Raw genomic sequence first — 27,743 nt, forward strand, 5'->3', positions numbered from 1 at the left:
CCAAAATCCCTTTTAAAAATCAATTTCAAATAGACTCCATCATGATCAGAAAATGGATACATTATATTTTTTTCTAAGCAACCTTCTCTGTCTCTTTCACTGTGTGTGTGTGTGTGTGTGTGTGTGTGTGTGTGTGTGTGTGTGTGTGTGTGTGTGTGTTCACAAGTGCCTAAGCATATGTGGAAACTAAAGGTCAGCCTTGGATGCTCTTGAGGAGCTGCTACATTGTTTTTAGAGGCATGTTTTAGAGGCAAGGCTGGATGGCTATTGAGTCCCAGAGATCCCCCAGTCTCTACCACCCCAGCACTCGCTTTTTCACATGGGGGATCAAACCTGTGTGAAAAGCACTTTACCACTGAGCCACTTCCCCAGCCCTAGGCAATCTATTTTTAAAGTATGTTAAAGTTTAAAAATCTGTAATAATTAGGCTATATATGAACAGTGGTTGTTGTTAAAAATCACTACTAAAAATAGTTCTGGCACCACACTTGATCCGTTAGTGACTCAGGGAAATGTTTGCACATCTGCATAAAGAGAAGGAACATCATAATTATTTGCCTTGAGAAATAGGGAATGCCTATTAGATTTTATGATGAGTGAATTTTGTGGGGTTTTGTTTTGTTGTCTAGATCTGAAACCCTTATCTGCAACTAAAGCTCACTGCAAACCTGACTCAGACAGTGCGCTCAAGCTTCTTCTTTTTTATTTATTTATTTATTATTATGTGTACAGTGCTCTGTCTGCATGTACACCTGCAGGCCAGAAGAGGGCATCAGATCACACTATAGATGGTTGTGAGCCACCATGTGGGTGCTGGAAATTGAACTCAGGACCTCTGGAAGAGCAGACAATGCTCTTAACCTCTGAGCCATCTCTCCAAAATTTGAAACAAATTGTAATGATATAAAATCGCTTTCTTATAAACATTTAACTACAACTTTAATTCAAAAAATTGGGTAAATGTTTACTAATTTAATACAAATTTACTACAAACAAAACAACAAACCAAACAAAATCAACCCAAATCAGAAAACTTAGCATTTAAGTTAGGTATGACAGGTTTTGTTATTGTGATAGTTATCATTGATGGTCTAGGCAGTGGTGAAGCCAACACTGAACAATGGGATTTGAATAAAACTAAGGAAGCCCAGTGTGCAAACATTTGTGCTCATGAGTGTGTGTGTGTGTGTGTGTGTGTATTTTGGGGTTTTTGGGACAGGGTTTCTGTGTGTAGCCTTGGCTGTCCTGGACTCACTTTGTAGACCAGTCTGACCTCTAACTCACAGGCCAGCCTCTGCCTCCCAGTGCTGGGATTCAAGGCTGGTGCCACCACACCTGGCTCAAGTATTTAAATGCCTAGCTCAACTATTTAAATGTAAAAAAGCGGGGGGGGGGGGGGGGGGGGGGGGGTTGAGGATGCCGATATCTCATCCAAACAGCCACATTCTATGTGCTGGCTCCCATAGTCTTGTGGCCGTATCACAATGCAAAATGCATTCAAAAGTTTCCATTGTCTTTCACAGTCTGGACACTGTATAGAAATTAAAATTCTCAAGCAATCTGTAAATTGTAATCCCCTGTAAAATCAAAAAGCAAATTATATACTTCCCACATCCAATGGCACAGAATATACATTACCATTTCAAAGGGTTCAGAGTTAGGAAATACTAGCATAAGCAAGACCAAAAAACTCAGGACAAACTCCAAACCCTGTTGCCCCATGTCAATGTCAAAGGGCTCAGACAGCTCTGCCCCTCCTGCTTTGCGTCAGGGCTTTGTGTCCTCTCAGATCCTCCACCAAACCCAGACACAGGCTGCCTGGCCTCAGAGGATCCTTGAAGCCATAGAAGATGATTCAACAACCCCTTTCCACACGTCTTCTTTATGACTAAAGCCACAGCCGGCAAGGGACACGGGTAAGCTCAGCTGCAAGCTTGAGGTAAATCCTCACTCACTCTGAATCACATTTGCAGCAGCTTCTGTTACTTGTTCCTCAGGGGTTTTCCTTCCACAGTTGGCAGCTTAGCTGGGTGGCTTTCTGCCCTGAGGGTACCCCTTCGTGTATTCCGTAAGGCTTCTCACTAACCTCCTTACCTCTTCCAGCACAAGCGTTGGCCGCACAGTTCCCTGGTACTCTTTTTCTCTTCAAACTGTACATTTTCTATTTCTTTCTGTCTCGTTTGCTCTTTTTCATAGTAGACCTGCCCAAGAGTGATTACTAATAACCATTTAGCAGAGTCAATGTTAGGCTATCTTAAAATGTCCTCCATCCAAGAAATTGGTCCTTTGCTTTTAAATTTAGTGCCACGTTCCACTCCTGGACCAGACATCAAGCTTTATCCATTCATATACCATGCTGTTGAGTCGAGTGCAGAGACTGCTGACCAGCCAGGACCAAAGACAGGGACCTGAGGAGCCAAGTGACTAGGACTCCCTCTCCCCTCTGAGAGACGTCCTGTCTGAATGTGGGTGTGATGTATGAACGGACTTAATCTGATATAAATGTGTATATAATCTACATTTGTAATCAAGATGCAGTCTCTTCTATATATGCAGCTGTCATTTGTACATCTGAGCTCCCTTCATCCTGATTGACATGGCATGTTTTCTTCTCCTTCAGTGTTTATCTTTGAATTTTCTCTTCTTTATTTTGTCAGTCAGATTTCTTGGGAAGCCCCATGAAAGCTGCACTCTGCTTTTAGGTTGCTTTCTTCCTGTCTGTGTATTATCCCAGACTGCTTTGGTGGCTAGCAGATGTCACTGCCCCTGGAGGAAGCTAAAAGCCAGAACTCTCAAGTGGAGTTTGCTAAGGTGTCCCTGTGATCCTGTCACTCCCACCCCTTGTTAGGCTTCTGTTGTCTACATTTTGAACTTTAAAAATTAAGAGTTGAAGTTTTTCTTCTGTTTCTTTCTTTCTTTTTTTCTTCTGTTACTTAAGCCAGTATCTTAGGCTAAAACTATTTTCTATTTAAGACAGGCTGGTTTCTAGTTACTCTTTTGTTTTTTCATCCTTTTCCCCAGCTCCATTTCTATTGCCATTATTTTAGAAGCTGGCCAAGAGGAAAGAAAATGTAGAATAGAAGGAGTTTCCTCATATGGTATAAAGAAACCAGGTTCAAGGCAGTTGGGGATTTTTGTTTGTTTCTTGAGACTTGTTTTCCTTTTGCAGTTAGAATCCATGTCTATTCTGCGATGCTTAAGGCATATTCATGCAACCAAAGGTTGGAGACTGGAAACTTCATGCTGATTTTACACAGTGAAGTTTCTCTGGCAGCAAATCTCAGAGTTAATAAATTTTCATTAATAAATCATTTGTCAGAAATTTCCTAAATAAATAAATAGATTTAGTCCCAGACAAGTTCTTAGGACAGAGGCAGAAAGCAGTCACATCCTTTGACAAAATATCACAAGAATGTTCCATAGCCCAGCTGCTACCATTGTTCCACACCCCCGCCTGACTGTCTTGAGTAGGGGCCTCCACAGTCCACAGAGCTCTCATCACGGCTGTCTGCCAAACCCCTACAGGGATGGCCTATTAAACTCTGCTTAAAGTGTCCAACCACTTTTCTAGTTCAAACTTCCAGAGTCTTCTATACTCCTCCTAAGTCTGAACGGTCAGGTTTGTCACTTTCTAGTGCCAATTTTTGTCCTAGTCACTTTCCTATTACTATGGTAAACAGCATGACCAAAGCAATTCATAGAAGGAAAGCTTTGTTTAGGCCTATGGCCCCAGAGGATGAGAGTCTTCTATCACAATCACAGTGGGAACCATGGCAGCAGGCAGATACGGCACCTAGAGAAACAAGCTGCAAGCTCACATCTTAAACAGCAATCAAGAAGCAGAGAGCATACATACAATGACACCAGGGTTTGAACTCCCAAAGCTCACCCCCAGTGATGTACTTCCTACAGCAAGACACACCTCTAAACTCTCAAAGAGGGCTTTCAGCTAAGATCCAGGTATGCAAATAAATGATACTATGGAGGGCATCTCATTCAAAGCACCAAAGGACCCATTTCCTCTGACTCCATAGCCTGTGAGGTCCACCTGAGATCTCACCATAAGAGATAAAGTTTACAGGTTCCCATCAAGTTAACATCTACTACTGGGGACTTCTTATTTTAGAAGTCCAGAAAAACAAGTTCCTATGCTATGACTACTGGAATAAGAAATAATTGTCAAAGGAAAACAAAAGAACTTTTCTGGCTAAACTGTTAATGAAAACTTAATGCTATATAACTATTTCAAATACACAGGTTACTACATATGGGTCTGTTGTACTAAAAGTATTTTCATAGCTTAAAAAATTTTTACCCATGTATGGAAAAGAAGATTTGAACAAACCCACTCTGTATCTTTCAATATAGGAACAGTTTCATTAACTTTTAACAATGATAAATATAGCTGTTCTAAGTCAGCCAAAGAATCATTAAGTAATATGGATAATATTCTGTTAATACTTCTTTAGCAGAATATATTTTTAATCGTACAAATATTTAACAATAAAACTTTGCTTCATCATTCTGGTACGAAACGTGACTTTATGTTTTAAAGAAAGCATACTAGTCGGTAAGCATGATTTCCTCTGACACAGACAGGGAGAAGCCAAGGAAGGCTCAGAGATGAAGAAGGAATGGACTACTCAGAGAAATATTTTCAGATGAGAAACAACGGAGTGGATTTTTGTTAAATTCGTCATTGTTATTTAGTCACCATATGAAATAATCACTACCTACTTGGAAACAGAACTAAAACCTCCGCATACTATTTGGGTAACCACAGTACCATTAAGTGACTGGCACTCAGCATTTATGGGTATGTATGCACACGAGCACAGGTGCCTGCAGAGTCCAGAAGACGGTGTCAGATCACTTGTAGCTGGACTTACATGTGGCTGTGAGCCACCTGACTTGGGTGCTGGGAACCAAAATTAGGTCCTCTGGAAAAGCAGCAAGTGCTCTTAACCATTGTGCCATCATTCCAGCCCCTTTTATTTTTAGAAATACTTAGCTTCATATTTTCAATAGAAATTCCAGAATTAAAAAAAAAAAGAAAAAACAAACAACAACAACAAAAAAAAGAACTTGAAACTGTAAGCATCTCAGAGCTATATAACGCTTACCCTTTTCTTTTATTTTTTTTTACTACGGAGAAATTAGGAACCGAATTTAAAATCCATCCAGTGCTGAATCATCTATGTCACCACTAGTGGTTTCTTATTTAACACATAGTGATCATGAAGTTTGTAACCGTTCCTTATCATGTACTGCATGTGTCAGAGTCAGAGGCTTGCAGGCTCACCCCACTTCCACATGGCTCTCTGCTCTTGCTTGTGGTATAAGGTGTGCTCTCTCAACCACTCCTGCTATCATCCCTGCATCCTCCTCCACCCCGCGACAGCCTCTTGTCCCTCTGGGACCATATGCCAAAACAAATTCTTTCATCTATAAATTGCCTTAGTCATGGTATTTTATCACAGCAACAGAAAACTAACTATTAAAATCACATATCATGTTTAACTGTCTTTGAGAATGAATGCCAAGGATGCAGAATAAAAATTAAATTACGTTAATATGAGATATACATATATTTATTAAAGCAAACTAAATGCACTTAACATTTAAAGAATGAAAATGGGGGGAAAAAAACCCAAACAGCTGAAATCCCTGGATACTCTAATATTTTCTTGAACAGTAAGGGAATTTTCGTTTGTGAAAATAGCAGCAAATGGGACAGCAAATTGCACTTAGTGCCTACTCCCAAGCCTTCCAATCTGAGGCCATGGGGAAGGAAAACAGACTCCACAAAATTTTCTTCTGACCTCCATAGCTGTGATATGCTTCTGTGCCCTCACACTCAAAATAAATAAATAAGGGTTTTGAAAATTGATAACTTTTTTTTTTTTTTTGGTTTTTCGAGACAGAGTTTCTCTGTATAGCCTTGGCTGTCCTGGACTCACTTTGTAGACCAAGCTGGCCTTGAATTCATAGCAATCTGCCCAATTGCTGGGATTAAAGTCGTGCGCCACCACGCCCGGCAAAATTGATAACTTTAAAAAATTAAATTCTATACTAAGTGAAATGACGAAGAAAGGCAAGGAAGAAACCAGTCTTGTAGACAGAAAACCCCAAGGCATTTGTACAAAGCAAATACAAACATGTATACTGGGGAAGAGGGGCTTATACTTAGATATAAAACTGTGGAAAAGATATCCTTACAATGTGAACTTAGGAGCAATAAGTTGGTAAGAAGTACAAGGATTCTAGAAACAGTAAAGGGTTAAGCACAAGCTACCTAGAGTACTAATAACACTCTTAGTCTCAGCAACAATTGTATATAAAATGTAAACACTCTACCAGCTATCTGGGGAGTGAGTAATGTGTTCACTGCTGCTCAGGAAGACTGACTTTGGGGTTTCTTCTCTATAGACAAGCACTCTCGTCAGGGTGTCACAACTCCACAGGACACATCTAAGATCAATTATTTTAAAAGTGCGCGCGCGCACGCACACTCACACACACACACACAGAGTACCCAGTGCTGAGAGTGAGCTTTGGGGACATGTCTCTCCCAGGCTGCCTATTTTGGTCCAGCCTAGCAGCTGTGGCAAGTGATCCTGGTGCATCAGCAGGATGCAGCAGCTGCATGTGTTTTCTGGCAGCAGAATAAATGCAATGCTTGTCCCAACTGACTGGCCCAAGCAGCTGCCCCAGCCATTCAGATGTTTGTTGCACTAGGTCACAAAGACGGGTGTTCCGTGGTACATTCTAAAGACTGCACAACTAAGGGAAGCCTTGTCTCTATGAAAGGCGTCTGGGTCAAGACAAAGCCTTGGTACCTTCTTTGCCCACACCTTTACCTGAAGCCAGGTTCTGAGTGCTATCAATCTACTACTTTAAATCTCTACAGTCATTCTCTCTAGCCTGCACTTAGTGCTTAAATCTCTCTCTCTCTCTCTCTCTCTCTCTCTCTCTCTCTCTCTCTCTGTCTGTGTGTGTGTGTGTGTGTGTGTGTGTGTGTGTGTGTCTCAATCTTGGCCTTTCAAACATGTCTTCCACAAATACCATTCTAAAACATAAATCTGACTACTCCACATATGTAAACTCCAAGCTCTCCACTCAAAATGCATTTGTTCAGAGTCTAGTGACAGAAGGAGCAGTTTAATTTCTGTTTTGATCTAGGACACAGGTAAAAGGGAGCAGAGAAAGTATTACTTCACCCAAGAGTCTGCAATGGAAAATAAAGTTCTTTGTGATCTCACCCTAACTAGTTCGTGATATTCTCTGCTATGAGCCCTGTGTTCTTATTAGACAGAACCACTTATGCTTCCCTCAAAGGCATCTCATCCTTTCAAATCCATTTCCCCCAATAGCTGAGGGTTTGCAGCCTTTCTCTGTGCATGCTGTTAGCACTCATTCACTCTTGAAAGCAGAGCTGCAGGTCCATATTACTACAATGTCTTGCTTGAGCCTCTCCTGCCTTACGCTGCTGTTGACATGACAGACTCTAGCCCGTTATCAGCTGCTGAGAGGCGGGAGTCATGGCTGACAGACCATAATACTTCATGAGGAAGCAGAAGATTGGCATTGAGCACTATCTACCTTTCCACTGTACTTATTAAATTCTCCTCAATCTGTGCCTCAGGAGACTAGATGGGCCAACAAAGTAGCTCAGAGGGGAAAGACATTTGCCACAAAATCTGACAACCTCAGATCTATGAAACCCACACGATAGACCGGCAGTTCTCAAGCTCTGGGTTACGACCCCTCTGGAGGCTAAGTAAGACCATCGGAAAACATTATGATTCATAACAGTAGCAAAATAACAGTTATGAAGCAGCAACAAAAATATTTTTTTAACAAAAATAATTTTATGGTTGGGGTCATCACATACGAGGAACTGGATTAAGGGGTCACAGCATTAGGAAGTTTGAGCACTACTGTAATAGACAGAAAGAATCAACTCCTTCAAGTTGCACACTTTGTAATACATAGGCACGCACACACACACACACACACACACACACACACACACACACACACACACTAAAAGAAACTGTAGAGTAAAGTGACATGATGGAGTAAATTGGAGTGCAGTGAAACAAAGGAAAAAAAATAGTAACAGACATACTGAGGAAGGCTTACAATCTGTTGGAAAGACTAAAAAATATTAAAGGAAAAAATTATTAAAAGTGATCTTAAAGGAGGATGGCTTCCTGAGGTAGCTTTCAAAGACCTGAATGGCCTTAGTATTTCCTTTATGGCCAAAACTAACACTGCTTTAATGACCTCTACTTTTTGAGCTAGAAAAGTAACTATAAAAGCCAGTTTTGCTTTAGCTAAGCACACTGTATTTTTCTGACCTCTAAATGCAAAATTTTGGAGTTTGAAGAAAGGAAATGTAGACCTTTTGTCATTAGGAAGTTGGGTGTTTCTTTGTTTTGGGTTGAATGTGGGTGTTTCCCACCAAAATATTTAATTGCTTGACAATTTACTTATTTCAAGATTTAATTATAAATTGACAGAAAGATGTAAAATGTTCCCTTATGAGTTTCACATTTTACTTAGAAATGTACAATGACTCATATGTATAGTTCCAACGCCTTGGAAGGCTAAGGCGGCAGGATTGTTCAGACCACAAGAAAGAGACCAGCCTAGGCAACAATATAATCAGATCTTATCTCAAAAATGTAAACAAACAAAAACTAGTGCCTAAAATTGTAAGTTCCCCAGATTTGATATACACTTAAAAATTCACTATTACTATTTCAATAGGCTTAAAGCTAAAAATGGAAAGTTCAGAGCTCTATCACACACTTTGCTGATAGGCATTAGGGATTACTGGGAACAAAAGGTTAAAGACGCGGCTCTATGGGCCTTCGACAAGGAGGGGAACTCCTTCAATAAATGGTACTGGAAAGCTGGGCATGTGTATGGACAAAAGACCATCATGGACAGTTAGTTGATTATATAAACAAGATGTAAGTGAACATGGCTTTCTCAAGATGCTTAGATTAAGATTTAAAACTCTGAAACTTTTAGAGAATAACATGTCTTAGATAGAACATCCAAGCACAACCCATAGGAAAAAAAATATTAAGCCAGACTTCACTGAAACTTTTAATATATCAAAGACAAGATGATGGGGGCTGGAGAGATAGCTCAGTTAGGAAAGCCCCTGCCGTACAAGCACAAGGAGACCCAGCTTATCGGTTGTAAGCTGTTTCCACATATCTGTATTGATATGAGTTCTGTTGCTATCAATTGATGACATAGCACATTTATCTATAGCAGAACTTGTATGCAAACTATAAAACCTCCCACATTAGACATATACCATTTTACCAGTTACCATTTGAAAAGAAACTAATTTGTGTCTCAGCTATGTGTTCTAGAAATAGGCATGTGACAGAACAGATGAAATTTGATCTACTTTCTACTTTAGCCTAAGTACTGAAAATTTGTCCAGTCATTGACAACTTTTTTACTCAATCATCCTTCCCCAATATGTACCCAATATCCCCAATAACGGAAAGTGTTAATGGCCACATTTCTAAGACCCCCATTCAGATTTTTTTTTCCTCTGTATGTCTTAGTATCTCTGTCTGTCTGCCTGCCAGTCTGTCTCTTTGGTTTTTAAAGAGAGGGTTTCTCTGTGTAGTCTTGGCTGTCCTGGAACTCATTGTGTAGATCAGGCTGGCCTCAAACTCAGATATCTACCTGCCTCTGCCTACTGAGTGCTGGGATTAAAGGCATGCACCACTACCAGTAGCCTTTAGTATCCTTTAAGACACTTATTTATTTATTTATTTATTTATTTATTTATTTATTTATTGGTTTTTCAAGACATGGTTTCTCTATGTTATCTTGGCCATCCTGGACTCTCTTTGGAGACCAGGCTGGCCTCGAACTCACAGAGATCCACCTGCTTCTGCCTCCCGACTCCTGGGAATAAAGGCGTGCGCCACCACACCAAGCTTATTTTTATTTTTTATGCATATGTGAATACCAACATGTATGTATGTATACCATGTGAATACCTACCCCCCTATGAGGCCAGAAATGGTACTGGAGTTACAAGTGGGTACCTGCCATCATCTGCATGCTGGGAATTGAACCCAGGTCTTCTGCAAAAGCATTAAGTTCTCTTAACTTCAGCCCTTGAGCAATGGATGGACCAGAGAATATTCTTTTTCCGGATTGATTTCACAGTACAACATAAAGAGTTAGTGTATTCTTGTCTCTATTTCAAGGGTGCATGAATTACCAATTATACAAACCCTGGACATATACCTGAAGTAACTATTCACTACAAGCAAGCTATGGGGTTGGCCTAAATGCCTATGCATATATGAAAGAAAATGGAGCTTATTTAGCCATAGAGAAAATGAAATCATGCTTGCAGGAAATTGGATGGAACTGAAAATCATCATATTAAATGAAATAAGCCTGATTCAAGAGATGAATGTCTCATGTTTTCTCTCTTATATAAAGCCTGGATTTGAGATTTGGGACAAGAGAGGGCAACGGGGAGTTGTACAGAATCAAAATATATTGCAAATGTTACAAAAATAAAATGAAGTCATTTATGTATACAATCAATACTTGCTAATAAAAGTTGATGGATGGCTACTTCATTTCTTTCTCAAATTCAAAAGCAATTTCTATTAGCCTTGCTTATTACAGATATAAATAGAAATTATAACCTATCTTAACCTCTACCACAGCTTGCTACTTTCAAACAAAAATATACACTAACCCAGAATAACTCTTTAATATAAACCCACAACTAGTGCTGTAAGTTAGGAAACAAATTTTACTTTTATGTATATGTGACATCCCAACAAAGTATATGGTAAATACCTTTAAAAACAAGTAAAAATAGATTATCATTAGTCACTTGAAGTTTCATTATGATTACAGAGATTAAAATACCTAGTTTTAATTTACAAAATCTATTTGCTTAACAAATTTTCATGATTAAAACCAAAATGAAAACTACTGGAACCTATCACCAAGTGTGGTGGCACACACCTTTAATCCCAGTACTCAGGAAGCAGAGGCAGGTGGATCTCGGAGAATCTGAAGCCAGCCTGGTCTACACAGAGGGTTCTAGAACAGCCATGGCTACATAGAGATGCCTTGTCTCAAAAACACACAAACAAACAACAACAAACGCTACTGGAACAAGTTAAAGGAAAAACAACTATGCTTCTCAATTTATTTTATTTTATTTTTCAAATTTCTTACTTTTACAGTAAGTAATTATATTCATTGGTGTGTAAGTGCCAGATATACAAAAACAGGCTTCAGCCAGGCCTTATAGAGATACCCTTCAATGCAAGAAGTTTTACCAGTAGAACAACCTGAATACAAATTTATCAAGAGTCTATTTATAAAAGCAACAAACAGAGCCAGGGAGATGGTTCAGCAGCTAAACTGCTTACCATACAAGCAGCAATCCTAAGAACCAGAATTCAGATTCCCAACACCAATACAGTTTGGTGGACTGCCTGTAATTCCAGTGCACAGAAGTAGAAATGGGCAGTCCCTGAGTTAGCCTGGCTAGCTATACTAGCTGCATCCATGGGGTAAAATCAAACACCTACCTCAATTAATAAGGTGAAGAACTTTTTATTTTTAGCAAGATTCCCAATGTCAACCTTGGAGCCCCACATGCCCACATGCCCACATGCCCATGTGCCCACCATGAATGAACACACACACACACACACACACACACACACACACACACACACACACACATACACACACACACACGAGCAAAATATTTAAATTTTAAAAATAAAATCTAGCCAGACATGGTGGCTTTAATCCCCGCACTCATGGAGGTAGAGGCAGGTGGATCACTGTGAGTTCAAGGACAGCCTGGTCTACAAAATGAGTACAAGATAGCCAGGGCTACACAGAGAAATCATGTTTTAAAAAACAAAACAAAACAAAACAACAATAAAACTAAAATGTAACAAATAGAAAATGCACTAATTGTCTATTAGAAAACTATATAAATACGTTTAAACATGGAATGCTTTAAATGGGTCATTGGATAAACATGTTTAATGATAAAGCAAGAAAGATGGCAAATTACTAATAAGCATTTTTTAATTATGCAGACACTGCACATGAAAATAGGAAAATCTGAAACCAGGTCAGCATACATTTCCTAAGGAAACAGGGAGACAGAGAATTCTAGATGACAATTTACCAAAACCGCACCAGTGATGCTTAGAGCAGTGCCTACTCAGCAACATCAACACCATCTACTGTCAGAAGCACGCACTCTGGGACCCTGCACAAGTCTGGCTACATCAGAAGCCCTAAGGTGAAGCCTGCCAATCTGGCTTCAGTGGCTGCAAGATGTGCGAAAGACCCAATAATCTACACTTTTTAAAAATTAAAATCAGGATCCTTCTGAGCCTCTGCTGAAATCCATGAACTTTCTTCTGGAAAAGCACATATTTGGACGAATGCACAGTTCACATGCAAACATGGAGCAGAAGGTATCTGCTGTGGGGCAGCCCTATACCCAAGTGGAATCTACTGAGCTCTACAACGCTTTACCTACAACACTATCTACTGCACAGAAATTGCCAAAATTAAATTAAATTACAAACAAAAAATTAAGAGTAAGCCATGAAGCAAGCCCTCAAGTACAGCATACCCCTATGTCTTCCAGCTTGTCTTTACTTACTTAGATTGCAAGACTGACAAAACCTACGGGGCCTAACTTTCCAAATTTCAGAACTTTGTTGAGTTTATAGGTTAGACTGGTGGTCTTTCCAATTCAGAGTCTAACGTGATCATGACTCCATTTGGCTCTCAATCTTCCTGGCCGCAAGAGTAAACCTCTTAGAGAGTTTTTTTAAGCTCATGGTTTTCTCGGTGTGGTTCATGACTCATATCCTACACCATGTGCTTTAAGCACATCCTTTATTCCTTTATATTTTATACTAAGAACTAAAAGTAAATCATACTGACCTAAAATTATGGCACCATAACAAAAGAACAGTCCAAAATTTTAAATGTTGATTAGAGCATCTATAACTATCAAAGTTTATTTTTCCAAACAATTTTGGGTTTCTGTGTGAATATATGTGTGTGAATACACACACACACACACACACACACGATAATAAATTGAACCACATTAAAATATTAATGTTAACGTAGAAAAACATTCCATTTAAAAAAAAAAACCACTGTGTGCACACCTGCTATTCTCCTATCAACTTAAGCAGGAAACCATTTCTCTGCTACATCATGAGCAATAGAAAAGTACTTATTAAAACATTAATCACAGTCCATTATACTCTGACTCACTGCCAAAAGTTCCCATTACATCACTGAAAATATCTATTAACCAAAACCTGCTTCTGACAAGTTACAGGAGTGCCATGTTTAAAACTCAGTAATGTAAAAGTCCATTTTAAAAGAATAGTCACAAAATTGATTTTGCAGTGGCACCAAAAATAATTAATTTTTTCCGACATTTATTACTACAGAGTTGACTTAGTGTTTCTAATGTAAAATTATTCAAAAATATTTCAAACTTTACATTATTAGATACTTTTGCCATGAAAACATTAAATACCAATGTCTAAAATTAAATCACTTTAAACTATGTTGAATATACCCCTCTAAATAAAACTATGCTCACTTGTGTAAATATGGGTCTTGTTTAGAGCCACATTTCACAGGAAATTGTCCCAAATGAAAACCATCCCTGTTTTCCACTCCCACTCTTTAGGATTTATGTTTTTGCATTTAAAACTAGTTATGTTAAAAAAAAAAAAAAAGGAACCAGACCCCCACCCCCAGCCCCAGTCAGAATCCTGACTACTCTGGGGTCTCAGGACTGTGCAGAAATGCCTAGCTTGCATTTCTCCAGCTGCTTGTTTGGGAAGTGGCAACATTGGCTTCCCAGCCTACGGTAGAGTCTACCACAAACCAGGAGGAAAGCATAAAATGCTTAATTAATAAAATGCTAAGCCAAAGGCAAAGGGTTTGTAGGCAACTGTTACCCAGGACAGAAACCACTTATGGGAAATGATTTCACATTCTGGGTAGAAGGGGCTCAATATTAAAATCATTGGTTATTTTTCCTCCTACTTACTTATATCTCAAAGTTTTTCAATAATGGCTATGTATTTCCTACAATGAGAAGAAAGGGAGAAAAAACAATGAACTTATTTTAATTTCTTAAAATCACCAAAGAGGCTGACTTGCCCTGATACATTGGGCTCACTGCTTCTTTCAGTTTACACTTTCATAGCATCTATTTCCAAAAAATGAGTGACAACTCCTATAGCTCATATAAAATTAAGAATTTCTAGTGTTGTTATTTATGTTTTTGTTAATGTTTCTTGCATTTCATCTAATTAGAAAACTCATGATAGAAGAATTTACAGATATTTAAAAATTAATTATATCTTAGTTAATAAGGAAACAGAAAAGAAACAGACCAAGTTGAGAATCACAGACCCTGATATACATAATTTGCCAGAGTACTTCAGTCAAGTCTGTGTGTTTTATATTTGAAAGGTTAAAGGCATCACTAAATGACACACATCTAATCACCTCCCACTAAACTCATTATCCAGGTTCCTTTTTTAGTTTTTTTCTTTAGTCTCTTTAAATGGAAATGCAATTTCTACATTCCTAATTTTACAAAGGATATCTCTATATGAATGTGTTTGTTAAGACGGCACGAACATTTCTTTGTTGTTGCTGTTTTGATTTGTTGTTGTTGTTTTGTTTTGCTTTTTGCGACAGGGTTTCTCTGTGTAGCCTTGGCTGTTCAGGACTTGCTTTGTAGACCAGGCTGGCCTCGAACTCACAGAGATCTGCCTGCCTCTGTCTCTTCCAGTGCTGAGATTAAAGGCATGCGCCACCATGCACAGCTAAGACAGTTATGACTATTTCAAGACACAGAAAAATAGACAACTAAATCCCAGTTTGTGATCCCAATCTCTCAATTAGAAAATGAAGCTTTAATGAATGATTTTACACTCTGTTGTCAATTTAACCTAGGAACAGACATGGAATTCAAAGAGACTCATTCTCCAATTGCAACTTCTGCTTCTTTTTTCTCTCCTTATAAACATACAATTCATTAAACAACAGTATGGTGAGATGCCAAGTGGTCACTAGAGCCCCCAATCTAAACTGATGGTAACCAAAAATATAAGACACATACACAAGCACTTGGTGGCCAAAAATATTTAAATAAAGTAATTAGTCAACTAACTAATAAAGGCAAGGCTTGGGACAGGGAATAGCTGGTGGGTACAGTGCCTGCTGCACAAGCATAAGGACCCGAGTTGGCATGGCCAGCATTCACGTACAAGCTGGTGGATGCTCAGTGCTTGGGAGGCAGAGACAGGAAGACCCCAGATGAGCACAATCAGTGAAATTCAGGTTTAGTGAGAGACTGCCACTGAACATAAGGTGGGGAATCACTGAAAAAGACATACCGACCTCTGGCCTCCGCACAGAGACATGAGCACATACACATACCCTCATGTGCAGAATTCCAAGTAATTTAAATAGACACTGCACCACCAAGAAATTGGAGAAGACCCCCTGCAGCACGGGAGAAGGAGGTAAGAGTAACTCTACAGTAGGGAAGCCTAACAACTCCTCAGCTAGGTGACCAATCGAGGTTGACACCAAATGCAGCAGGACACACAAACAATATATATTCTCCCCTCCCCCTAGCCCCCCACCCCCCTCCCCTCGCTCTTTTTGGCTTTCCCTGAGACAAGGCCTGATTGCATCTCTGGCTGTCCTGGAACTCACTACGTCGGCAAGGCTGGCCTTGAACACACAGAGATCTGCCTGGCTCTGGGATTAAAGGCCAGTGCCACTCCATCCAGCTAACAATATATATATTCTTGGTGTGATGAAAATGGTAGCCGATGTCTGTGGTATGCCTCATCAACATGTATAACCCTGATCTCATTATGAAGGGTGAAAAAGCATATAAATGTCTATAAAAGGATGTTCTACAAAATACAGGCATGATACACTCCAGGCAATTAAGGTCATCAGGGACAGAGAGCCTCAAAAACATTGCCAAAGCAAAGAAGAGCCCGCGGACAGGCTATTAAGTATGTCATAATCCTTAATAGGAACTGGAATAGAAAAAATGCTAGGTAAGACTAAGGGAATCTAAAGAAAGAAATTTTAGTTAACAAAAATAAATCAATCCTGGTTACTTCTAACAAAGATGCCATAGCACTGCTAGCTGTCAGAAGGGAAATGATGCAGACGATGTGCACGAGATGATATAGTCTACCTGTATATTCTCTGTATTAGCAGTGACTTTATAAATCCAAAGCTGCTCTGATACAGTCACTCTGGGGGAGCGGCAGAGACAGGGTCTCATTTCCTGGCCTAAGCTAGCCTCCACCTCACTGTGCACTATACCCTTCTGTCTCTGCCCCGAGGGTGACATGTATGAGCCACCACACCTGGGAAAGGCCCGTGCGTGTTTGTTTTTTGTTTTGTTTTGTTTTGTTAATTTCTAGCAGACTCTTTTGTAGTAATGTATATGCTAATGCTAAAATCTGCATGAATATATGAAGAAGTTGAAATAGCAAAATACAAAAAACATAATAAAACCAAGTCAAACCACACAAAAATAAACTAGAGGACTGATGTCCATATTCAGAGTTACTATTAAATCAAAGTAATCAGGATATCATAATTCCAGTGTCCTCAGCAAATAAAGCAGTAATCAGAGGCACACACGTGTACAGCCAGCTCACTTCTCACTAAGGCATAGATGTGCTTCCGTGGAGAAAAGGCGGTCTTCGGCAATCTGTACAAAACCACTCAATATCCTTATGTCACTGAAAAACACCAGAGCATAACTCTCACCACATAAAAAATGAGCTGCAAAGGAATCGCAGAACTAAATGACATCACACCCAAGACAACAATAAAGTGTCTAAAAGAAAACATGTGAAAAGTTACTCTGACTGATTCAGGGCAAAGTTTCCTGGATATGACACCTAAAGCATAAGCTATAAAAAGAAAAACAAAACTAGGTAAAATGGACTCAATCAAAATTAGAATTTACATTCTTCCAAAGAACACTTAGGAACTGAAAAGATAAGCCCCAGACTGAGAAGGTATGTTTGTCAATCATATCAGGCATCTTAAATCTAGAATAGACAAAAACATATTGCTTTAGACTCAGTTAAAAAAATACAATAAACCACCCAACAACAAAAGGAGTAAAAGATCTGAGCAAACACTTCATCGAAAAAAAAAAACAAAAAACAAAAAACAAGAAAAGCAGCAAAGCACATGAAGTGATTCTCAGTGTCGCCAATCATTAGAGAAATAACCTTTCAAACACAGTACCACCACCCATCCATTAAAATAGCTAAAACTGTATAAAGATTAACTAGATCGAGTGCTGACAACTGAGGTAACTGAAGCTCGGAGACTCCACAGGAGAAGGTGAACAGAAAATGATGTAACCCTTCGGAAAACAGCTGTGAGTTTCTCAAAACTTAAATAAATGCCTATAAATGGCACAATCTTCTGCTCCCAAGTATTCAATCCAAAAAAAGCAAATATGCACATTCTGATAGAAGTATTCCTACCAGATTTGGTTAAAAGACCAACACTGCAGAGCAATTTGGAAACAATTCAAACACCCATCAGCAGGTAAGTAGAAACTGTGGTACATACAAAAAAGGGGATGCTGCTTTGTAATAAAAACCAATGAATTGGGGCTGGAGAGATGGCTTAGCGGTTGAGAGCTCTGACTAACCTTCCAAAGGATAAGAGAGGATGAGAGAGAGGCGGGAAAAGAGAGAGGGAGGGGGGAGGGAGGGAAGGGAGGGAAGGAGAGAGAGGGAGAAAGGGAGAGAGAGAGAACACAGACTCAGGGAGACAGGCAAGTGGATCTCTGTGAATTCCAGGCCAGCCTAGTCTATAAAGCGAATCCCAGACTGCCAAGACTACACAAAGAATATCCACCCCCCCACCCCCCCTTTCGCTCGCTCTCTCTCTCTCTCTCTCTCTCTCTCTCTCTCTCTCTCTCTCTCTCTCTCTCTCTCTCTCACACACACACACACACACACACACACACACACAGAGAGCACACCAAACAAACAAACAGAAACCAAAAAACTAATGAATCACTGATACATATACTACAGCATGGGTGACTGACAAAGTGTACTATACTGACCCAAACAAGCCAGACAAAACCAAACACATCTAGTATTATTTCATTCATTTAAAATGCTAAAAGCTATAAATGAATGTATAATATGGAAAGCATATTAGTGAGTGGGTTTCCTGGTGGAGACTGAGCGGTCAAGAGGAAAAATCACAAGTGACAGCAGGAAACTTTAGGAGTCTATAGACACATTTGTTACCCTGATTATGCTTACAAAAGCTCAGCAAACCTATCCTTTAATCATGTGGGGAAAGACAGAAGGTATATATGTTAATCTGCTCAAAGCTGTTTCAAATAGAATGAAATTTATTCTATCTTGAACTGACATGTAGGCCCAGTGGGTCCTTTCATTTACATAAAGAAACATTATGGGGTCCTAGTGATCTTATTTTTACTATAGACTGAAACGTATTTTATAATCTTAGAAATTACGTCAATTATTTCCCATAATGCTAAAACAAAACAAAACGAAGCAAGAAGCCAAAACAATAGAGATCAAAGATGATAAACTCACTTAAAGGATGATGCAAAGGTTAAATAAATCATAGCAATTGTACTAATTCTCCATGTCCTGAAAAAATTATTACCCAAATTACAACACCTAAGATGGCAAAGTCATTTAAGCACACTGTCTTCAAAGGCTATCTTTAAAGTCTCGTTTAAGCTTTCAGAAGATACACTTAATTCAGAATTTTGTTCTCAGCGCATATGATAAAGAAGAAGGATGACAAAGGAACATAGTCCACTATTTCTGGGTAAACCATAAACACCGAGGGGCAGGGGGGCTGCTCAGCTAGTGATGAGGACAAAGGTAATCATGGAAGGAAACCCTCAGGCATACCCAGGTGATCTCAAGCTAAAAATGCACTGAGTTACTAACAGTGTGTGTGTGTGTGTGTGTGTGTGTGTGTGTGTGTGTGTGTGCGCGCGCGCGCGCGCGTGTACGCGCGCACTCGAGTGCACTATCTATATGTCTGTGCACATGTTTATAGATGCATTCAACTGTACATGTGCCTATGGAAACAGGAGGCCAACATTGGGAGCCTCCCTCTACCACTGTCCACCTCTTTTTTTTTTTTTTCAGGATGAGGGAATATTTATTTCAATTAATCAATGTGTATACCTTTACAAAAAGGCAATACTCAGTATTTTGCTGTCACAATATACTGTTTTAGGTCATTGTGGTAATAAACTCATAACAGCTTTAAGCTTAAATTCAGATAATACTTAGGTATAAGAGTTTCCACTGAAGATAGATATTAGACAGACACACACACATTTTACTCATTCAGTTGTTGTTTTTTTAATTTATTACAATTTATTCAGATTACATCTCCATTGTTACCCCTCACTTATACCTTCCTGTTCCCACCCTCTCTCCTCTTTTGGCCTATTTCCCTCCCCTAGACCTATGACAGAAGACCTGCTCCCCCACCAGATGACCACAGCCTATCAGGTCTCATCCCAATAGTTTGCAATGTTTTTTTGGTATATTTATAGACTGAGCAACCTTGACAATTCAAGTTTAGAGCATTTCTCTCAGCCCTGAACAGATACCACATACTAATCTGCAATCAATAGGGTCTATTTTTCAGTAAGAACAAAAAGAAAATGTCACCCAATTCAAACTGTCTGCATCTGCAGGATGGATTTTATTCTACAATAATTAGTGACAAGAAGAGTAATCATTCGCCCTGCTAAAGGAACGTATATCAACATCCTTCCCCGGTGCTTGGTTGCCATAACAAACTTGATACCATTTCCAGATGCTATAGGCAAGGATGTATGCATGCGGACTTCTGGACACACACACACACACACACACACACACACACACACACACGAATGAATAATTAATTGGATAGGTCCTTTTAACTGATGTTTATAAGCCTAAAAATGAACCTCTTACAATAACTGAATGAGATGGCAATCATCTCGAGATATATTAAAAGCTATTTATTTATACTTTACAAACTATCAAATCTTGATGTCACAAAAAGAATAAAGGATGATAGTAAAAGTTAGACATTACTATCTATATATTTGTAATTCTGACTCCATACCATAACTTGACACAAAAATGCAAAAAGAGCCAGGTGCAATAAAAACCTCAAAATCATTAGAGATATATTTGAAATCTGGACTGGGCCTACAGAGAATGCCATGCTGTGTTCATGTGTGACTGTCAGTCAGCTCTGGCTGCAGTCAAAGGGCACTGTCAATTTTGGTTATGCACATAACAAAGAGGGAGACGAGGAGTAACAATCTGGATGTGCTATTTAAGTCCCTGATAATTTATCTGACAAAAATTGTCTTTTACTATTCACTTATTCATAAAACAACTTTAAATTTTTTAAAGTGTTAATTGGACAAATGTGGTAGGGATAGCTATTCTTCCTATTGAAATGGGGATCCCATGGAGCACTGTAGTGTCTACTTTATGACAGTGGAAACTCAAAGGCCTTCTCTGTTTTCCAGAGGCTATGCTTACTTGTGCTCTTAAGCAGTCTTCCTTAGACTTCAGAAGATCGCTAGACCTAAAAACAATCATGTGGCGAATTCTGCTCCATACCTCTTGTTTAAATCTGCACTTCTCAAGTTGTCCATACCCCAAATGGCAATTTATTTTATATAAAACTCCACTGTAAGTGAGTATGGTATGCACACATAAACATGCATCCTCATACACACAACTAAAATAACTTTAACAAAACAATACATTTCTTAAATGAGGATAATGTCCTTCCCTAGTTTACTTTCTATCTTACTCCCTTTTAAAATAGGCATGGGATGGTGACTGGGTCTGGCTGGCAGACTGCTGCGCCCAGCAGGCATAGCACTCTGAGTTTGAGCCCCAAACATACAATGATATGGTGGCTCTCGTCTGTAACTCCACCACTTGGAAGGTGGAAGCAGGAGGATCAAGAAGTTCAAGGTTATCCTTGGCTACATGGAGAGTTGGAAGCCAGTCTAGATTATAGAAAACTATGTCTCAAAAAATTAAATCAACAAATAGATATATAATGTGAAAGCATTAAGGATAAAAAAAATCCTCAATACATCATGTTAAAATATCTCAGTACTGCGTAAGTTGAATCTTAGAATGAGATTGGGTTAATTTTGTGTAACAAACAAAAACCACTTTCAGAGTCAAGAAAGGAAAAAGACAGAGTCACTAAGCCTTAACATCTTTAAGCAAATAAATGATAAAGCTTTCAACAACTAAGCCTTTCCTAAGAAAGAATGGCAGTTCTCTGTGTGTCTGTGTGTCTGTCTGTCTCTGTGTCTCTGTGTCTCTGTCTCTGTGTCTCTGTTTCTGTCTCTGTCTGTCTCTCTCTCTCTCTCTCTGAGTCAAGGTTTCTCTGTGTAGCCTTGGCTGTCCTGGACTCAGTTTGTAGACCAGGCTGACCTCAAACTCAACAGCAATCTGCCTGACTGAGTGTGGAGATTAAAGGAGTGTGCCACCATGTCTGCCTAGAAAAGCAGTTTCAGAGCAAAGTTCTAGATCTCTACACGTGCAGAAGAAGCAAAAGCTGATTGTGCTAGTGCCTGCCTGTGACAGGAGCACCAGGAGGCAGAGGCAGGAGGATTCTGAGCTAGAAGTCAGCTTGGAATACATACTGAGATCCTGTCTAGAGATGTGGGTGTGAGGTGACAGGAGGAGGCAGAGACAGGGAGAGAGAAAAGTCAAGAATACTAACAGATTTTGAAATGTTATCTAAACCAACATCAAGCAAATACAAAGTCATAGAGAAACAGGATCTTCTCCCACCCTGAAATACTTAAGAATGAAAAGCAAGCCCTGGTGGCCATATGACACACATTTTACAATTTTATTGCTGATTTTCCTTTCCCTTAAAGGAAAAGTGTAAGAATGTTTCCAGAAGAAATGAACGTTTGAACCAGCAGTCTGAATAGAAAAGATTCACCCCAATCTTATCCAGCTCAAATGAGAGCCAATCTAGGAAGAAGAGGAAAGACAGAAAAGGCAGAAGAAGGACAAGTGCACACCAAGCCTCACTCTGCTTGCAGACAGCAGCTCGTAGTACGCAACATCATACGAGCCAATTCCCAAAACAGATCCCATCTCAAATACGTGTCACTGTGTGTTCTGTTGGTCTTTGTCACTAGACAACTCTGGCTAAACCATCCACTAGCAGAGTTGATAATGTATTTGTTTTGTTCACTGGTATTTTCTTGACACCCAAGAATAACGGTTCCACAGCAAATATATCATAAAGATCTGCTTGCTGGTAAGCAAATGAAAAAATAAAACAAAGTTACTATTAAAAAGACTCACTGCTCCTCAAAAAACTTGAAAAGACTAAAAAGAGTCATTTTCCAATGGAGACAATCTTATAAAGAGTCTACAGGGTCTAACAAATTTTATAGCGATTTGGGAAGAATAAATAATGAAATCCCAATAGTAAATTGAACGTGATCCTTTGGAATTCTATTTTTAAAAAACTATATATCACTGAGATAATTTATTATATTTGGAGCTGTTTTTCTGAGACTAATTTTAGAATATATCTCATTACGTATTTTAATTAGCATTATGGTTTAATATTGTTAGTCTTAACTACAAAACTATGATTCTGGGACAGACTGCATAATTACATTTCCTCAGTGACCTTGCAGTCTCGTGAGCATTTACTGTAGACTAAACAGCTTCCCTCAGCTGCCCTGTGTCTGACTGTTGATGAAAGACGCTTGTTTGACAACTGCTTCAAGCAGAAACATATTTTTCCATGATTGCATAAAAAGAGACTTAAAGCGTACCAGACTACAGCCAGACTAGTGGCTAAAGCACGAAGGTTCATGTTGCTGTGTGAGCTGACTTCTAATTCACACGCCAACAAAACCAGGTATGAGTGAAAGGAGAGAGAAAGACTCTGGCAGTTACAGCCAAGTTCATGATACACATGCAGATACTGTGACTGTGATGTCTGTGCTTACCTAGAGTTCTTCATCTTATGATGCTCAAGGACTTTGTAACATGACCATAATCACTTACATGAACAGCATAAAAAGTAAGCACTGTGTGCTGTTGAGCAAGCCATGTTTTACTACCACCAGATAAAAGCCCTTGACCAAACTAGTATCTAACATGTCATTTCTCCCTTGTGGACTTTAAAATATAAGCAACAGCTAAGTGTCTTAAATTTCTTTTTCTAGAAAAAACCACAATCACAGTGACAGGAGATGACACAAACAGCCAATGCTTTGGCTGTGGTAGTAGCTATACATATGCATTTGTCAAAACTCATTGGGATTTAGCCTTTCCTGAATACTATTTAAACAACTATCTGGAAAATATAAAGAACATTTGCTATTAATTTTTAAAATACTCTACAAGTACACTAACACGTGCAAAAGTGTACTCATTAAATATAAAGTATGTGAACCAGAAATATAATTCAGCTGGTAAGGGCACTTGCCTCCAAGCCTGACAATCTGGGTTTACAGCAGGGTCCAGATGGGAAAAGGCAGAACCAACTACTAAGTCGCCCTCTGCCTTCTGGGATCAGGCACACATGTGTGCACACAATACTACTACTACAATGTTTGTATAAGAAGATGTATACATGACTGCTGAATACTGAAACGCCCACTGCAACTAGAACGAGTGCCCGACATGCATTACTCCAGTGACCACTTACCCAGAAGTGTTTGTAGGAACAAGAGAAAACGGAGCACTGGCACTCTGCTCCTACGTAGGGAAAACAGCTCAGTCTGGGTAGAGAGCAGTGTGGACAGTCCTCATACGAGAACCAGAACACAGCTAGCCAATGGCTCTGCACGCTTACTTTGGATACGTATCTAAACACAGTAAGGGCAGGGCCCCGATTTGTGAACACCCAGGTTCACAGCACCACTATTCATAACAACCTAGAGACACACGCAACGTCCACAGCCACGAATAGAGGAATAAAAGTGGTAAGCACATAGTATGTGCCCTTGTTTAACCTGAAAAGGCATGTTACATTGAGGAATGACGCTATGTGATGTAAGCTTAGTTTCTACTGTCTAGTTTACAACACCCACTAAAGACAGCTCTACGTGACTCCATTTTATGAGGTACTTAGAGCTGCCAGATCTTGGAGAATAAGGCACTGGGAAGGAAGGGGGATTAGGGTGTCATGTTTAATACAGTTTCAGTTTTGCAAAATAAAAAGTTCAAGATAAGTAGTACAGATGGTTTGTTGCATGACAATATGAAACCACTTAACAAGACTAAATTGTCCAATAAATTTGTTAAGATGGCCACAATCCGGTGGGTGTATATGCAGACAGCGGGCTGTACATATAATAATAAAATAATAAATCTTAAAAAAAAAAAAAAGATGGCCACAATGTCTGTTACCTCATCTTTAAGAATGGAGTCATTTAAAGGATTTAACATATGAAATCACAGGAGTAGGATAAAAACAGAATATAACGAAGAAGAAGTATTTGAAGAGTTAATGGTTGGGGTCACTGCAAAATTAAAACAATAAAATGAAGACTAAACAAATTGAAACTTTGGCGGGGGGTGGGGGTGGGGGCGTGAGTTGTTGAGACAGGGTTTCTCTGTGTAGCCCTAGCTGTCCTAGAACTCACTCTGTAGACCAGGCTGGCCTTGAACTCACAGAGATCCTCCACCTGCCTCTCGGCTACACTAGGCACATTTTAAGTGCTCAGTAGAACATGTGCAGTGGTCACCACAGTGGATAGTACAGCATTTGTCACATTTTAGACCTTTCTATGGCCTAGTTTACATTTACACTTAACTTTAAAAAAAAAAAAAAAGAATTGTTTTACTAATTTCATGTGCATGTTTGTGTACCTGAATATATGTATCTACAAGTGGGTGGCTTACAGTCCAGGGTGGGTTCTGGGAACCCAACCAAGGTCCTCTGCAAGAGCAACAAGTGCACTTAACTGTTGAGCCAGCTCTGCAGCCCGCATATTTAACTCTTGATATCATTAAGATTATATCAGCCAGGCATGGTGGGACAAACCTTTAATCCCAGCACTCGGGAGGCAGAGGCAGGTGGATTGCTGTTGAGTTTGAGGCCAGCCTGGTCTACAAAGTGAGTCCAGGACAGCCAAGGCTAACACACAGAGACCTTGTCTCGGAAAAAAACAAAACAAAACAAAAGGATTATATCTATTGCCAGACTGTTTTCTATTTCTTCTTATCATTTTTCCTTTCCTACTTTTTATTAAAATTTTTTCATTTTCCCATTTTCATGTATGAAGAGGCACATGAATTATGTGTATGTGTGTCTGTATCAGTGTTTGCATGTGGGTGTACATATATGTGGAGGTTAAACGCTGATGTCAAAAATCATTCACTATCATTCTTCCACCTTACTCAATGAGGCAGGTTCTCTCAATCAACCCTAAAGCTTGCCAATATGGCTGGTCCCATTAGTTAGTTTGCTCTGGGATCCCTCATCTCTGCCTACTAAGAGTGGATTGAATGACAAGTGGGTCACCACAGGCACCGGCATTTATGTGGTTTCTGGAGTCCTGACTCTAGACTTCATGCTCATGAGGTAAGCTCTTTAACTACTGAGCCAGCTTCCTTGTTCTAGTTACAATTCTTATGAACCCATTGTTTTCTCTGGTATTGGCTGAATAACTACTTATTCCTGTTTTGCTGTACAGATGTTACAGATGTTACATTAACACAATTTCTTCTCTTTCCTGTCATTTGACTGTTAGTTTGAGGCCACTGAGAAGGCTCCGAGGATAAAAGGTGCCTGTGCCAGGGCTGACAATCTGACTCCAAACCCATGTCCCCGCCCTCTCGCTCTTCTCTCGCTCTCCCGCTCTTACTCGATCTGTGTGTAAATATTTTTAACCCAAAACATTTTAATTTTCCAAGTAATAAACCTAACAATGCACTGCTATTATTCATGATCATTTCCATGATCTCATAAATGTAGCTTTTATAACAAATTTATTAGAAAATGCAAAACTCTTTAATAGAGGAGGCACTGTTTTAAACATTTAATCATTACTGACATTAAAGATTTTAAGGAAAGATTAAAATGATAGTTCTGGCTGTTGGTAATTCAGCCAAAGCTTTTCTAAAGCAATGTCTGTGTTACATATAACTTTTCTATGTCGTAAACTTTTCTATATCATATTCTTGGGGCTAGAAGGATAATATCTCAGTGGGTAAGTGCATGTGGATCTGAGTGCAATCACCAGAACCCATGTAAAAGTGAGAGGTGGTGGTACCTGCTAGTGATGCAGGTTAGCCTAATTAGTGAGACCCAGGTCCCAGCGAGTTATCCTATCTCAAAAGACAAACTAGATAGCTCCTGAAGATAACATCCAGGCTTGACCTCTGGCCTTCACACATACATGTACACACTTATGCACATACAGCTGTACACACATGTGCACATACACACACACCCATACAAAATACACGCATATCTTAGTCCTCATGCATTAACTATTAGCATACAGGGTAATTATTTAATTAATTTGCTGTTTAAAGGGAAGTTTTAGATTCTCCCATTTTGTTGACTTTATATTTGGAGGCTGTAGGACTTTAAGAAAACACAGAACTGAATTACATCTATCCTTAGGAGCTACCCAAGGAGTTATCCAGGAGCTATTGGATAATCAAACAATATGCCATTCTTATTTAGGTCTAACTTGGAGCCTCACCATCTTCAAGGTGTTGGTTTTAATTTGAGGACACATATAAGATTTGTTATATGTTTCCTATTTCTTGTTTTTACTGCTGCAGTCTTTAATTTTAATTACTTGGCCTCACTGTATGCATTCTTTTCTTTTCATCTTACTTTCTTTTGTTAAGAAATAAAATTTCTGAGGCTGGGTTGTTGTGGCACACACTTTTAATCCTAGCACTTGGGAGGCAGATCTCTGAGTTCAAGGCCAGCCTGCTCTACAGAGTGAGTTCCAGGACAGCCAGGGCTGTACATAAAAACCCTATCTCAGAACAAAGAAAGAAAGAAAAAGAAAAGGAAACACACTTTCTGAATCAGTCTTCTATCTAATAGTTGCATTGAAAGAACAGACCAAAAAGTGACTCCCTCCTTCCAGCGTCATCTGTGTGGACTCGACAAGTGTGACACACTTTATCTGCACCCATGACAGACTATCTTTGTTATTCATAAACGCCATAATCTCAAATGCATTTCCTGAAAGGAAACACGCTCTACAGCTGCTGAGCTGCTGTCCAGTCCTGTGTTATACCTATTGAAAAGATGTTTCATGGTTTGTTCTCGTAAATCTAGTTCCAATATAGATAGAAGACAGTGACTAAATCTTTTTTTTTATGAGAAGGCACTGAATTCATAGTTTTACTAGCCTATTATTTATTAAGGTAATTAATCCCCAATTTAAAGAAACAAGCAGTAAGCTGAAATAGCCACTTCAAATGTCTGCCAAAGACAGCCTGAAAAAGAGAACTGCTGCATTCCAGTCCTAATCTCAAGAACCTAGCAAGTACACTGAAAAGTCAATATATTGACTAAAACTTAATTTCATATTA

The 27,743-nt window shown here is 39.2% G+C and overlaps 1 protein-coding gene across 1 annotated transcript in view; it reads right to left on the reverse strand.

Moving 5' to 3' along the window:
- Positions 1 to 27,743, reverse strand: part of MNAT1 (MNAT1 component of CDK activating kinase) — a 157,754-nt gene that overhangs the window by 24,619 nt on the left and 105,392 nt on the right. The gene's annotated exons all lie outside the window — the stretch shown is intronic.

This window comes from Acomys minous (genome assembly GCF_964271855.1).
Source record: "Acomys minous genome assembly, chromosome: 8".
NCBI lineage: Eukaryota > Metazoa > Chordata > Mammalia > Rodentia > Muridae > Acomys > Acomys minous.